The sequence below is a fragment of the Cryptomeria japonica genome, chromosome 4 (assembly GCF_030272615.1).
Source record: "Cryptomeria japonica chromosome 4, Sugi_1.0, whole genome shotgun sequence".
Taxonomy (NCBI): domain Eukaryota; kingdom Viridiplantae; phylum Streptophyta; class Pinopsida; order Cupressales; family Cupressaceae; genus Cryptomeria; species Cryptomeria japonica.
Window position 1 is genome coordinate 708,266,263 of NC_081408.1, and position 14,680 is coordinate 708,280,942.

Sequence of the window (14,680 nt, forward strand, 5' to 3'; positions counted from 1 at the left end):
GAGAACTGGGCTCAAAGAACTTGGAAACTGGAAGGGGAAATGGAGATTATGTTATTGGCAAAAAAATACTTTATGGTTACCTTCAATTGCATGGAGGATCGGAGTAGGGTTTTTGAAGGAGGGCTATATTTCTATAGCCAGGTGGGGTTGTTCATCAAACCTTGGCATGCAGGGTTCAATCCTTCGGAGAAAATCCCAAATAGGGTCTCAGTGTGGGTTCACTTGCCGCATTTCCAGTGGAATGTTGTCGAGAGGATGTGCTATGGATGCTCGCTTCAATGCTTGGGAGGCTACTTGAAGCCTCATCGCAAACCCTAGGGAGAAGGGTAATGATCTTTGCCCATATCTATGTTGAAATTGATCTTAGTAAGACTCTGCCAGATGCTATAGATATGTGTGCAGATTCTTATTCCTGGGTTCAATAGCTAGATTATGAGACTTTACCATTTCAGTGTCATTTGTGTCATGAGTATGGCCATTTGCAATGCAAGTGTCCTAGATATAAACTAATGGTGCACCAACCTCAATAGCTGACCCAAAAAAGAGATGGGGCCGACAAAGGAAAAGCCACCTCAACTAGGGAAGTTGTGGGTACTGATGGTTTTGTCTCAGTTAAGACAAAGAACAAGAATCGGGGACAAAATAGGCCCCTTCAGGAGAGATAGGAGGAGGATACCTTTAACAAGTTTGAAGCCCTGGATGACCTCACCCAGTAGGAGGTGAACCCTGGGTTGACTCCTTTGGGTTAGGGTGCATTAGGGTTGGTCAATGATAATGTGGATTAGGAGTTGACCCAGGTTCTGCAAATTGCCGAGAGCCAGCAACTGGAGATGGATCTGCTAGGTATAGCTCAATTGGGGAACATTCCTAGTGTTGCAGTGGAGCTGACTGGGGGGGATGTTTCTCCTTTAGCTCAAAAATTGGAATCTATTGGGGCCAAAAGTAACAAGATGGGCTTACATTTGGGTCTCCACTAGAAGGACATTAAGAAAGGATCAACGGAGAAGAGTTCAAAAGTTGACAGAAAAAAGGATTTGGAGAAGATCAAATTGATGGGGGAAAATTTGGTTGAGTCAGGGTTAGTAAAGACTCTGGATTCTCACTTTTCCAATCCTCCTAAATGATTGTTTTATCATGGAATGTGAGGGGCTTGAACAATGGCCCTAGACAAAAACTTGTTTGGGAGTTGATAAGGAGTCATTCTCCTGATATCTTATTTTTGCAAGAGACAAAACTTTCTATGGAAAGTATGATGGATCTAGTGCCAAAGCTTTGGGGGAGATGCCAATGTCAGTGTATTGGGGTTGTGGGTTCCTCGAGAGGGGTGGCCTGTCTGTGGAACCCTTTAAGGATTCGCCCTGTCTAGTGGGTGGCCTCCAAATCTTCGCTATTCAGGGATGTCTCTAGTCTTGAGACTGGGGAATATATCTTGTTTTCTAACATATATGACCCCACTGATATTCAGGGTAGGCATAACTTATGGTACCATATTTCTTGTATGCGAAGGTTGATCCCTTTTCACCCTTGGATTATGGTGGGGGATTTCAATGCCATCCTAGAGTTGAGTGAGAATAAGGGGGGTGTTGTGCGGTTGGAACCTTTGTCTTTCCTTTTTTGTGATAATATAGTATCATTGCATCTGGTTGACATTAAGCTTGGTAATGGTCTGTTCACTTGGAACAATAGGAGGGTAGGGAAGTATTGGATTGCGGAAAGGTTGGATTGTTTTCTGGTTTCTAGTTTTTGGATTGGTGGGGAGTGGTCCACAAGCTCTAAGATTCTTGACTGGAGAGGGTTTGACCATTAGCCCATCAAGATGGTTTCTTCTTTTGCTCGAGTCGCTTGCTCTCCTTCATTAAAATTCCAACTTATGTGGCTTCGAGATCCCACTTTGTAGACTCTTGTAGTGGAGTGGTGGAGGAAAGGGAGGCCTTCCTTTGGCACTGCTATGTACACCTTTACCAATCAGCTACAATTTGTTAAGTTCCATCTTAAACAGTGGAACTGTCAGGGTTTCGAGAATATTTTCCATGCTAAGAAAGCTGCTCAGATAGTGTTGAATGGCATCACCAACAACATCAGAGAACATGGTTTGTCAAGGCCTTAGAGGAATGGGAGCTTATGGAGGAAATATACTGGAAATAGAGAGCTTGTATTGATTGGCTTCAAGAGGGGGATAAGAACACTACCTTCTTCTTCAACTCAGTGAAAGCATGAAGACATGGAAATGCCATTCCTATTCTAGTCAATGATAGAGGTGGGCAACTTTTATCCTTGTAGGAGATCTATAGGGATTCTCTTCATTATTTCCGGTCCCTCTTCAATGAGGATTCTCAGGGGGAATCGATGGAGGAGAATCAAGTTCTCAATTACATCCCTTCTCTAGTTACTAGGAAGATGAATGAGTAGCTTATGAGTCCCTTTTCGCTGGAAGAACTAGAGAGGATTGTTTTTCACATGAGAAAGGGAAAGGATCCTCGACCGAACAGGTTTCTGATTGAATCGTTTCAAGAATTCTATGATATTATCAAATTGGATTTATTGGAAGTAGTTCAGGAGCCCTAGAAGAATAAGCAGATGCTTCAGGCTTTGAATGTGACTTTCATTGCACTTATCCCCAAGTGTGATGGGGTTGACCGATTAGGACAATTCTGACCCATCTCTCTCTGCAATGTGATTTACAAGATCATCTCTAAGATGATAGCGGATAGGTTAAAAAAGTGTCTGAGGGAGGTTATCTCTGAGGAGAAGAGTGGGTTTGTGGAAGGGAACCAAATCCTAGATGGGGTGGTTATTGCTACGGAGACCATTCACTCTATGGCAACTTCCCTGGAAAAAGCTATGTTTATTAAGCTGGATATGGGTAAGGCTTACAATAGAGTCTGTTGGTCATTCCTCCAAAATATTCTCAGGGCATTTGGATTTGCTGACAAATGGATCCAATGGGTTATGAGTTGTGTTACGTCTACCTCCTTCTCGATGCTAATCAATGAAGATCATACTGAGTTGTTTGGTGCTTCTAGGGGTCTTCACCAGGGGGATCCCCTATCCCCTTACCTATTCACTCTTTTGGCTGAGGGTCTGGGATGTTGATTAAGCATAATGTGGGTCTAGGTTTTATTCAGGGATGGAGTTGGGGTAATGACTTGCAGCCATAATCTCATTTGCAGTTTGTTGATGACACGAACGTGATAGGAATTGCTTGGATTAGAGAGGCCACTAATCTGAGAAAGGTCTTGGATGTTTATCTTGTAGCTTCAGGCCAGCTGATCAATGAGGATAAATCTTCTATCATCTTCTTCAATGCTCCTAGTTCTATTCAAGGGAGGATTGCTCTCATCTTGAGATTCCTAGTTGCTTGTTTACCCTTGATTTATTTAGGTATTCCTATTTATCCTAGTAACCCTCCTAGGGAATCTTGGCAGGGTATCTTAGATAAATTTTGCATGAAGGTTTATCACTAGACAAATAGATGGTTATCCTTTGCTGGGAGGGTTCAGTTGATCCTGTCAATGGTTCAGGATCTTTCGATTTATCGATGTATGTTTCAAGTGGCTCCTAAGTGGTTCTTGAAGGGATTGGACTCTCTGGCAAGACAATTCTTATGGGTAGGCAATATTTCCTCCTCCAAATGGAGTCTCATCAATTGGGATTTGGTGTGTAGCTCAAGGTTGCCAGGGGGGCTTGGTTTAAGGAAGGCTATTTTATTTGGGGAGGCTCTGGTGGCTAAATTGTATTGGAGGTGGTGTGCTGAGCAGGATCGTGGATGGGCTAGGATTTTGGCCTACAAATATATGCATAGGATCCCGATGGAGGAAATTCCAAGATATCCGCTTGAGGGAAAAGGCTCAAAAATTTGGAGTACTCTTAAGAAGGGGGCTTCTCTTATTAAGGAAGGGCCCTTTTGGATTTGTAAGAGGGGGGAAGAGGTCCTATTCTGGAACGACTCTTGGGATGGTTACCCCCCATCCTGGACCAGTTTCCCAACCTTGGGGAATCTTTTCCAGAGGTTCTTGGAGGTAGGGTGGTGTGGGGTGAGTGACTTCAAGGCTGTGTATAGGTGTGGATAGCTAGAAATGGAGCGGTGGAAGGCTCTCTAATGAGTGGCCAGTCACTGGGATGGAGGAAGAGTGTGTTGAGTTGCATGACATTCTGGCGAATAGACATTGTAGTTCACTCAAGGGTAGAGATGGACTTTCTTGGTTTCTAAATCCTAAGGGCATCTTTACTGTAGCTAGTGGATACCAAGAACTGTTGAGCCAAAGGCTTGAGGGAAGAGAGGTGCTCTGGTGGAAACAGGTGTGGAATAATTTTTCTTAGCCAAAGTGTAACTGCTTCGCTTGGACTTTGGCTTTGAACAGATGCCTAACTTGGGACAATATTTGCAAGCGGGGAGTTTTGGGGCCTTCCATTTGTTCCTTATGTGTAAATGGGGAGGAAGACTCCTCACACCTCTTCTTCAAATGCCCCTTCTCTATGCTTATTTGACACTATTGGTGGGGGGTGTGGAAGCATTCTTGTGTTCACACAGATTCTCTGGTGGAGTTTTGGAGCAGTTTGGGCAGACCCCCTATCCTCTCCTCCTTCCTCCAGACTGTCTGGTACATTGGGCCCATTTTCATTCTATTGTAGATCTCACTCAAGAGGAACAAGAGGATATTTTGTGATGTTAGACTAGTTGTTCAGCAAGTGTGGAATAGAATCATTGTTATGATTTGAGAGATGGTGGAAACTAAATGTGAGGTGCGTTTTACTCTAAATAGAGATGAGGTGGATATTGTGAGTAGGTTGGGATTGCAGGAGTTGTCTCCTACCTCAGCTTGTGTTAGGAGAGGTAGATGTTCTTTGAACAAGGTTCAATGGGTGGGAAGATGGATGCCTCCTCAGGATGAGTTTATCAATATTTATATTGATGACTCCTCTAGGGGTAACCCAGGCCCTGCTGGGGTTGGTGGTGTTGGTAGGGATGGTATGGGGGAGGTGGTCTTCTTCTTTTCGGTTCATAAAGGGTGACATTCAAATAAGTTTATGGAGGGTTTTGCAATCCTCTATGCCTTGGAGCATGCTTTGGAGTTGGGTCAAAGGAAGGTTATTTGTGAATCAGATTCACAAATTGTTGTGAACTTGTTGATAGAGCAGAAGGTGAGTGGGATTCATTGGTAGTTGGCAGAGATTGTTCATCAAATTCTTCATATTGGCTCATCAATGGAGTAGGTGTCTTTCATCCACATTCATTGTGAGTGGAATAGAGTAGCAGAATGTTTGGCTAAGTGAGTCTCAGAACATGGTATTGATTGGAAAGTTGAAGGTTGGGATCATCTCTCCTTGGATTATTGTCAAGACTTGTAGAAGATTCTTGCTGAGGACATGGATGGGTATGAAATTAGCTAATCTTGGGCTGGGTTTGTGGTTATTTTCTGAGGTCTTGGGGCCTTGGTTCTCTTTGTAATTCTTGTGTCTGATTTTCAATAAAAATTTTACCCCTTTATTTCAATAAAAGAATTATATAATCTGTCACTATGGAGTTCCTATGACCATTATCACTGACAATGGATGACCATTTAAGAATCAAGATGTGAAGGAACTATGTGAGAAATTTCATATCCAACATAGGTTTTCTACTTCGTATTATTCACAAGGACATGGTCAAGCTGAGGCATCAAACAAAACTATCTTGAAAATCTTGAAGAAAACAATGAATGAAGTTGGAAAAAACTGGCACATTCAGTTAAATCCTGCTCTTTGGGCATATTGAACCAGCATCCACACACCAACGGGGGCAAATACATATTGCTTAGTCTATGGATCAGAAGCCATATTACCAGTAGAAGTAGAGATACCTTCTCTACGAGTTTCCTTGAAAGGTCTTGTACCAGAGAAAGAACAATGAGTCTCTAGACTCCAAGAACTTGAACTGATCCAGGAACGTCGCCAAAATGCAGCAAATCATTTGAAAGTGTATCAACAGAGAATGACAAGAAGTTATAATCATAGATTAAAGCCACACATTTTTCATATTGGAGATATAGTTCTAAGGGAGAATCCTAGAAATCAACAAAACCGAGAAAAGAAGGGTAAATTTGAACCAAATTGGCTAGGACCTTTTGTTATAGTAGCAGCATATGGCTCAGGAGCATACAAGTTATCTACCCCTAAAGGTGATTGGTTTGATGAACCTATCAATTCCATCCATCTCAAGAAATTCTATGGTTGAGATATAAAGTCTTGGAAAAAATCAATAAAAAACATATAAAGTCCTGAAGGAATCAGTAAAAATCAGAAAATCCCTAAAAAGAATAAAACAGTTAAAAGAAATAAATAAATAAAAAGAAGAAAAGGAAAAAATGCAATAAATTTAGATGGTGAAAACCTGGTAAATAGGCACTATCTAAAAAGTGAGTTTCTCCATCTATGAGATCGCTTTGTGCACCTATCCACTCCATCCTATCGCATCTATCACTTCCATCTATCTTAGCTTATCCATTCCATCTTTCGCATCTGTTTCTCTGAACCATTAGCAGAAAATATGTAGCTTACCAATAATTATCAATCTTTGACATACTTGTCATAGTCATTGTCTTAGATTTTATCAGAATCAATCAATTTGCATTCGTATCCCGCCATGGTTTGGATCTTGATCAATTCATACATCCATAATAAAGTTTTGTTTCCACTGGGGGCAATATCCTAATTCCTTTTACTAAGGTGATCTTTTGAATCTTTGAAAACCCAAAACATTCAGAAAACTTAGAATAGCCAAAAACACCTAAGGTATTGAAATAGATAACGAGCAACAAAGCAAAGAAGATCAAGGCATCTTATGACAACTGAATCGTGACACTAAGAAAATGAAGAATCAACCAAAAATTAATAAAGGATTATCCAAGATCATTCATCAAGAAGATTATATTAGTTAATGACCATAAGAACATGTCAATGACATGCAAGATTCAATGTTTATATCTTGGTTTTATTGCTAATAATGTACTCTATGCGACTCAAGGATGTCCATGACTAGAGAAGCTATGATGGGACATGATTATTTTTCTTTGATTGTTGTCTATGGTTTATCTCTTACTAAAGTATGTACTTGTCTAAGGATATAATCAACAAAAGATCAAGGAGGACGTTCCAATTCATGCATGAAAGGATATAACCCTTGTCTATTCTGCAAGCAATACTTAGGTCAACTTGATTCATTATATCAAGTTGCTTGTATTAACTTGCTATATCAAAATCCATGTAACAAATACTCAGGTCAGCTTGGATCATTATGTCAAGTTGCTTGTATTTTCTTACAACATTTTAAAGCTCAATGATGAAATCAAGCACTATTACAAGAAAACATATGAAGAATGGTAGTATCATTTTTAGTTAGATCATTATTCATCTGCATTATAAGCATTTAGTGTCAATTGTATTATAAGAATTTCATTTCATTCAGATATCAACAGTCACAAATAAAGATTGAGTATACTTTGGACAAACAAAAATAGTTTGCATTTGATCATTATAGGTGCATTCATTTTTTAGAATCATTTTAATCATCATCCATTTCATTTAGTTGCATTTAAATCATTGCATCAGTTTGCATTCAATTAAGTGCATTTCATTAATCATGTAGTGTATTATCATTATTATTTGCATTATCATTTCATTAAGATCTTTTAGTTACATCTTTGCACTTAGATTCATAATCATTATATGCATAAACATTAAAGAAATCAATCACTCATTTGCATTCCCATATAGATCATTGCATTTAGATCATTGCATTCATATAATTTGAGTTAGTAAATCATTTTCAGGTCATCAAAATCATCAAAAATCACAAACATTTCATCATTGCATCATCATATAAAGCATCATCATAATAAAGAGAAAAGATTGTAATATCATCCATCTAATCATTGCATCCATATAATCAATGCATATAGATCATCATAATAAAATAGAGTAACATGCATAATAAAGATCATCATCATATAGAGTCCATGTCTGCATATAGATCATCATAAAACAATTAAAGTCCAAGTATACAATGATATCAGATCAAAAGTATAAATGCCTCATCAATACAAAGTCAAGTCAAGGTTGTCCTATACCACTACCACCCGACTTTGTTTGTCTCTATGGCTATGGGAAAGAAGATCCTCCAGATGCCTGTCTCCCATGATCACCACTCCTCTGAGGAGGTCCCATGACTCCACTGCTGCTAGTATCCATTCTCATAGTGGTATGATAACTACCCGCTCTCTGGCTCTCTGCGACTAAATCCTCATATAGTCATCGCCAATAATATCAGCTAAGAGAGTGCCCGATCCAACATGTTGAATGTGATCAAGAAGGCCCTGAGTATCCTATTGTCTCCTAATAGTTGTGTGTGTGTGTGTGTGTCTATCATGAGTGTCTGTATCTATGCTCTAAGCTGATCTATCTGTGCTCTAGGACTATCAATGGTCTCTTGCTCTGGCACATCTTTCTTTGGCACATCCTATTATGGCACATGTACCCCAATACCCTCCTCTCCACCTCCCTTTCCACCTACTGGAATCTCAGTCTGAGTAGCTCTTTGAACTCATCATCTAATAAGTGGAACATGATCCTCTGGATCCTCATCCTCTCCACCATGTGCTGCAATAACCCTAGGGTCTGGCTGAATCTGACCAAAATCAATGCCTCTCCCACAACCTCCATCCGTTTAACCTCTCTCACACCCATAGGAAGTGGTCTCCCAATCTTGCCAACTGGTCCAAATAGTCCTCCATGGACTCTCAATCAACCTCCTCTCTGTTTGGGTCTCCTACCACCACCACCACCACCACCTCCATCTCCTCCCTCATCTCCATCCCCTCCGGCCAACTGGTGTCAAAATTGTTCAACAACTTCACGATCAATCTCTCGAGGGGGTACACAATCAAGATGTTTATCTCTATCAGGCACATTATCGAGACTTGATTTAATCATTGAAACAAATGTTGTCTTGACATCATTTCAGAGAGGGGCAAAATGTATACACGTAAAAATTGGCTATGAGCAATTAAATAAATATTTTATATTTATTTAATGTTTATTCTTCTATTAAATAGTTAATTTGAAAAGATTAATTTATTTAATTCATTTTGTGTCCTTCTATTAATTAATTTGATTGAAATATTTTATTAATTAATTCATCTATCCTATTCCTCTAAATAATTAAATATCTAATATTTAATTATTCTTTTGATCAATTAATTGAATATCTAATATTTAATTATTTTCTCCAATCATTTGAATATCTAATGGTTATTCTTATATCCTATAGTCTCAAATATTAAATGATTTCTAAATTATTTAGTTTCATTTTCAACTCATCCTTCCATCTCCACTTCATCTTTCCTTTGCCAACTCATCCATCATGTGGCTAAATTAATTCAACAAATTAAAATAAATAAAATATTTATTAGCCACTTATCTTCAACCTCCAAATTTAATGAAATATTGTGTATGCGCACATATTTCATAACCTTCTTTTATATTCTCTCCAACATCCCTACATCTTAGGAAGGACTTGAGTCCACTTGTCCTCTCATGCCTAAATCTTCTCCAACCATCCCTAGATTCCCTCAGTCAACAACCCAGTCAAGGTGAGATGAGTGACACTTGTCTTCTCCTTCGCCCTTTCTCTCAACCTTCACCTTTTCTCACAGCCACCCAAATCTATAGATTTTCTCATGACCATTGATCCAAGCCACATCATCTTATCCCCTCAAAGTCTATAAGATCAAGAGTTTGAGATGAGAGAGAGTAAGTCTTCAAGTGAGTTTTCAAAGCTAATCATTTGTGAAAACTTATGCATCCATGCATTTTTAATCTTGAAGCAAATAGCATAATCATTTATCATAGTCATTTAGCATTGCATATCATAGCATTAGTTAACTATCAGTTATTAGTCCATTCTTCATATGCCATCTTGGAAGCTATCAGTGCTTGTCTGAGAGCACACCATCTGCAACCAGGAATAGTGGAGTTAGGATATAATGAGACATAAATTATGAAGGTACTAATAGTGTTTTTATTTCATATATATTTCATGTAGTTTCATTGGTTGAGTTTGGATTTCTTGTAGCATTTCCTTTGTATTTTGTGAAACTAACTTGTTGTAGATAGCATTTTGATGATGAAATTCAAGTCGACACAGGTACCATCACTCAAATATCTCACAATATGTGAGTACCATTCGTCATAATCTATAATGCAACAATATTCCACATCACTAGGATTATCAATGATAGCCAAGGTAGTGAGGTTGTGAATAGTGAAATTAAGATCTACCAAGGGATCCTCTAAAGATACAAGAGAGGCTACACATGCCATCGCATCAACATATTGATTATCTTTCCAAGGAACATGCTATATGGTGTAAGAATCAAATCTTTGTAACAAGGATATAGCTAGATCTTTATATTGTGATAATTTGTCCTTCTTAGCTTGATAAACTCTCATCACTTATCTTATGATTAGTTGAGAATCTCCATAGATATGTAGATATTTTATATTTAATGCTAAGGTCACTTTGATTCTAGCTATAAGAGCCTCATATTCAGCAATTTTGTTGGTACATAATAAATTGAGATGATATGATAAGGGGATAGGCTTCTTTATAGGAGAAATTAAGACTACGCCTGCCCTCGATCTTGTACGACATCTAGTGCCATAAAAATATAATTCCCAAATCTCATCAATCTCAATAGAGAAAATGTATTCATCAGGAATCGACTCTAGATTAGGTAGGGAGAAGGGTGAAGGAGCCTCAACTAAGCGGCCAATCAACACTTGACCTTTTATTGCCTTCTGTGAGACAAACTTAAGGTCAAACTCAGTCAACATCATAGCCCACTTGGCTAAGCATCTTGAAAGATCGGTTTTAGAAAAAAGGTGTTTGAGAGGATCAAATTTAATGATAACATGGATTTCAACATTCAATAGGTAATGCCTTAACTTTTGAGTTGCAAAGACCAAAGCAAGGTACTGCCTTTCTATCATAGAATATCAGACCACGTAATTGAGTAGAGTATGACTTATATAATAAACTAGAAATTCTCTACCATCTTTATCACTTTGTTCCAATAAAGCTACAAGAGAATGAAGGGAAGGAACTATGTATAGAAAAAAGGGTTTAGAAGGGTCAGTGGGTTGAAGAACAGGAGGATTGGCCAAATAAGTTTTTAGGTCTTCAAATGCTTGATGATAACCCTCATTCCACTGAAAGGTGATATTCCTTTTAAGAAATTGAGTAAAAGGGAAGGTACGATCTGCAAGCTGAGATACAAACCTACGAATAGCTTGAATCTTTCCTTGCAAACTTTTGAGTTGGGAGACATTTATAGGAGGTGGCATCTATCTTTTTCATATCCACCTCAATTCCATGATGCAAAACTATAAATCCTAATAGTTTTCCACTATTCACACCAAAAATACATTTTCAAGGATTCAAGCGCATGTTATACTTACGAATTCTCTCAAACACTCGATGAAGGATCTTAACATGATTTGTGTGAAGGACAGATTTAGCTAAGATATCATCAACATAATCTTTTAAGGTCTTATGCATATAGTCATGGAAGATGAGAATCATAGCACGTTGATAGGTTGCACCTATTTTTTTCAATCCAAAAGGCATCATAACCCAGCAAAACATGCCCCAAGTGGTGGTAAAAGTAGTTTTGTATTGATCTTGAGGATTAATGAAGATTTGATTATATCCAGAGAAACCGTCCATGAAGGATAATAAGACATGACTTGCTACGGAATCCACTATCATATCGATATCCGGGAGAGAGAAATCATCTTTTAAAGAGGCTTTGTTTAGATCATGGAAGTCCATACACATCCTAATATTATTATCAAACTTAGCCATAGCCATAATGTTTCAAATCCATGGGAAATAATTGATAGGAAAAATGAATCCAACATCCAAAAAAATTTTAATCTCAACATTAACAAGTAATGCCACTTTAGGGTGAATCTTTCAAATCTTTTTCTTCACAGGTTTAACATCAAGAATTAGGACAATGTTATGAGTAATAATCTTAGGATCTATGCCAAGCATATCAGAGTATATCCAAGCAAAGATTTTAGTAAATTCAAGTAATAACTTAGAATATTATTTTTTCTCTTCTTCCTCAAGACATTTCCCTATCTTAATGATTTTATCTTCAACATAAGGATCTATCTTGATATCAATAGTGTCACTTATTAGGATATTTATTTGTTGAGCAACGTCTTTTAACTGAGGAAATTCTTTAACTATCTCATCGTTATTTCTTTCTTTCCCAAAGTAAGCTTCCACATTTAGACAATAGGGAAAGCCACAATTATGGTGATAAATAGGAAGGTTGTCATAAGCTCCTAAGAATTCGGCTAAGGAATCATCATTAGGAAAAACATCCAAAGTGAGGATACTAGAAGAGTCACAGTCAATATACTCTAGATATTTCATTGAGAGAGAAGTAGAAATGACATTAACACTAATTGATGGTCTCTTAGAGGCTTTAGTTCACTTAAAATGATCATAACCAAGCCTGAATGTCATATCATAGAAGTTGTTTTCCAAGGGAACCTTTATCCCTTGTTCTTGAGAATCACATCCATTACCATTATATCCAAACCTAGCTAGGATGTGAAAACTAGGACCATAAAGGTTAGCCATTTCCGAGAGAGAAGAAGGATTTTCATAAAGTGAAGGGTCAAAGTCCTCTAGGTCAGAAACTAAGGGAGATGAATTCTGGGAAGCCACCACAAAGTTATTACTCAAAGGCCCAGACATAGTGGATTGTATTTTAGGTTCTTCGCTTTCTTCCTTCTTGTCAACCTTAGGTTCTCTAGGGGGAATTTTATATTCCCCTACAAAGGTAGGATTAAAATAAAGGGATCCCCAATCGTCTTCAACAAGAACCTTTTCAGGAGAGAAAGTGTCCTTAAAAGTAGAATTAGGTTGAGAAGACTCTTCCTCAAGAACTTTAGGTCCACTTGAGGAAGAAATAGGATATTGGTTTGATGAAGTGGACACACTATTAGATTTAGAGGACCCATCTAGGATAGTTGGGGAAGAACCAATTGGAGAGTATTTGGAAGTTGATGTTTGTAGACAAGCCTGGAGATTTTTGTCACCTAGCAGGGTATATGTCTTGTTGTAAATGAACTTAACTTGCCTATGTAATGTAGATGGGACAACTTGAATGCTATGAATCCAAGGTCTCCCTAGTAACAAGTTGTATATTAATTCTACAGACATGAAATGGATGGGTGTGGGTAAAGTAACAAGACCTACCTTAATAGGAAAGGTGATGATACCTAATGAAGATTTAGCAACATTATCAAAGCCTCAGATAGTGAGATAATTGGGCTTAATAAGAGATGTATCGACATTGATCTTATGCAACAAGTTAATGCTACAAACATTAAGGGAAAAACCATTGTCCAATAGTGTTCTTCTTATCACACTATCATTTATAATAACCACAATCATTAAGGAACCATATTGATGTTGAATTTCACTAGTGGGTAGTTCATCTTGTGTAAACACAATTTGAGCCTTAGGAGTTGTGATAAAATTAATCAAGGAATCCATACTATTAGATGTCATTGTGGGTGGGACATTCAATGTTTTCAAGGAATCTTGTAGCAATCCATGATGAGTTGAAGAATTTTGAATCAAATCCCAAAGGGATATCTTGGCAGGGGTGACTTTAAGTTGTTCAAAAAGATCATACTCCTTACCAAGAGTTTGCAAAATGCGAGGTGCTTGAGGAAGAATAGGTTGAGGATCAGGAAGAAAAGTTGGGATAACCAGAGGAAGATTAGGTTGCCTATTGTTTCTTGTGTTATAGGTATGGGAAAATGCATTATAACTCTCCTTAGTTAATTGTTTAGCATAGCTATAAGGACTCTTAATGGGATTTACTCCTTGCACAATGATGATAGGTTTGATCAGAGTGTGAAAGGAATCATGACTATATCCTCCTTGAACTGTGAAAAGAGGTTGATTAGAAAGAGGTGAGGTTGGATAAGCACCTTGGACCACAAAAATAGGTTTACTATGTTCATTCACATTGATCATGTTGATTAAGCTTTTAGATGTATTGTTTTTATTTGGAGGTTTAGGTAAAGACCTAAAGTCATCAAGAGCATCTTCCAATAAAGAATGGTCATAGTGATTGGAAGGCTTATCTTTGGACTCAAAAGGAGACATAACCTCATAAAGGGAATTGTGAAGGTCAACCATGTCATTAGATTTAGTGGAGGAGTTGATAGAAATGTACCCATAAGAGGAATCTTTCAACTTATCTTTCTCATCACCACGAAATGGCATAGTAACAAGGTTGATTAGTTTTTGGCAAAATAAGGGTTTACTAGGCTTAGGGTTCAAAAAATCATCTAGTGATTAATCTAATTCATCCTTAATAAACTCATAATTAATAAAATTTCATACATCATCAAAATAATGAACATCTTGCAAATAAAAATATAACATTTTTAAATGAGAATTGTAATAAAATTTAAACACACAATGCAAGCAAATAAAGGGAAATCTCTCTTTTTTCTTTTCTTGAATTTTTTTTTTTTCACTTTTTTTTTGTATTTTATGTTAATAAAGAAAAATGAAAAAGATACCAAACCTAGATCTAACAATTCAATG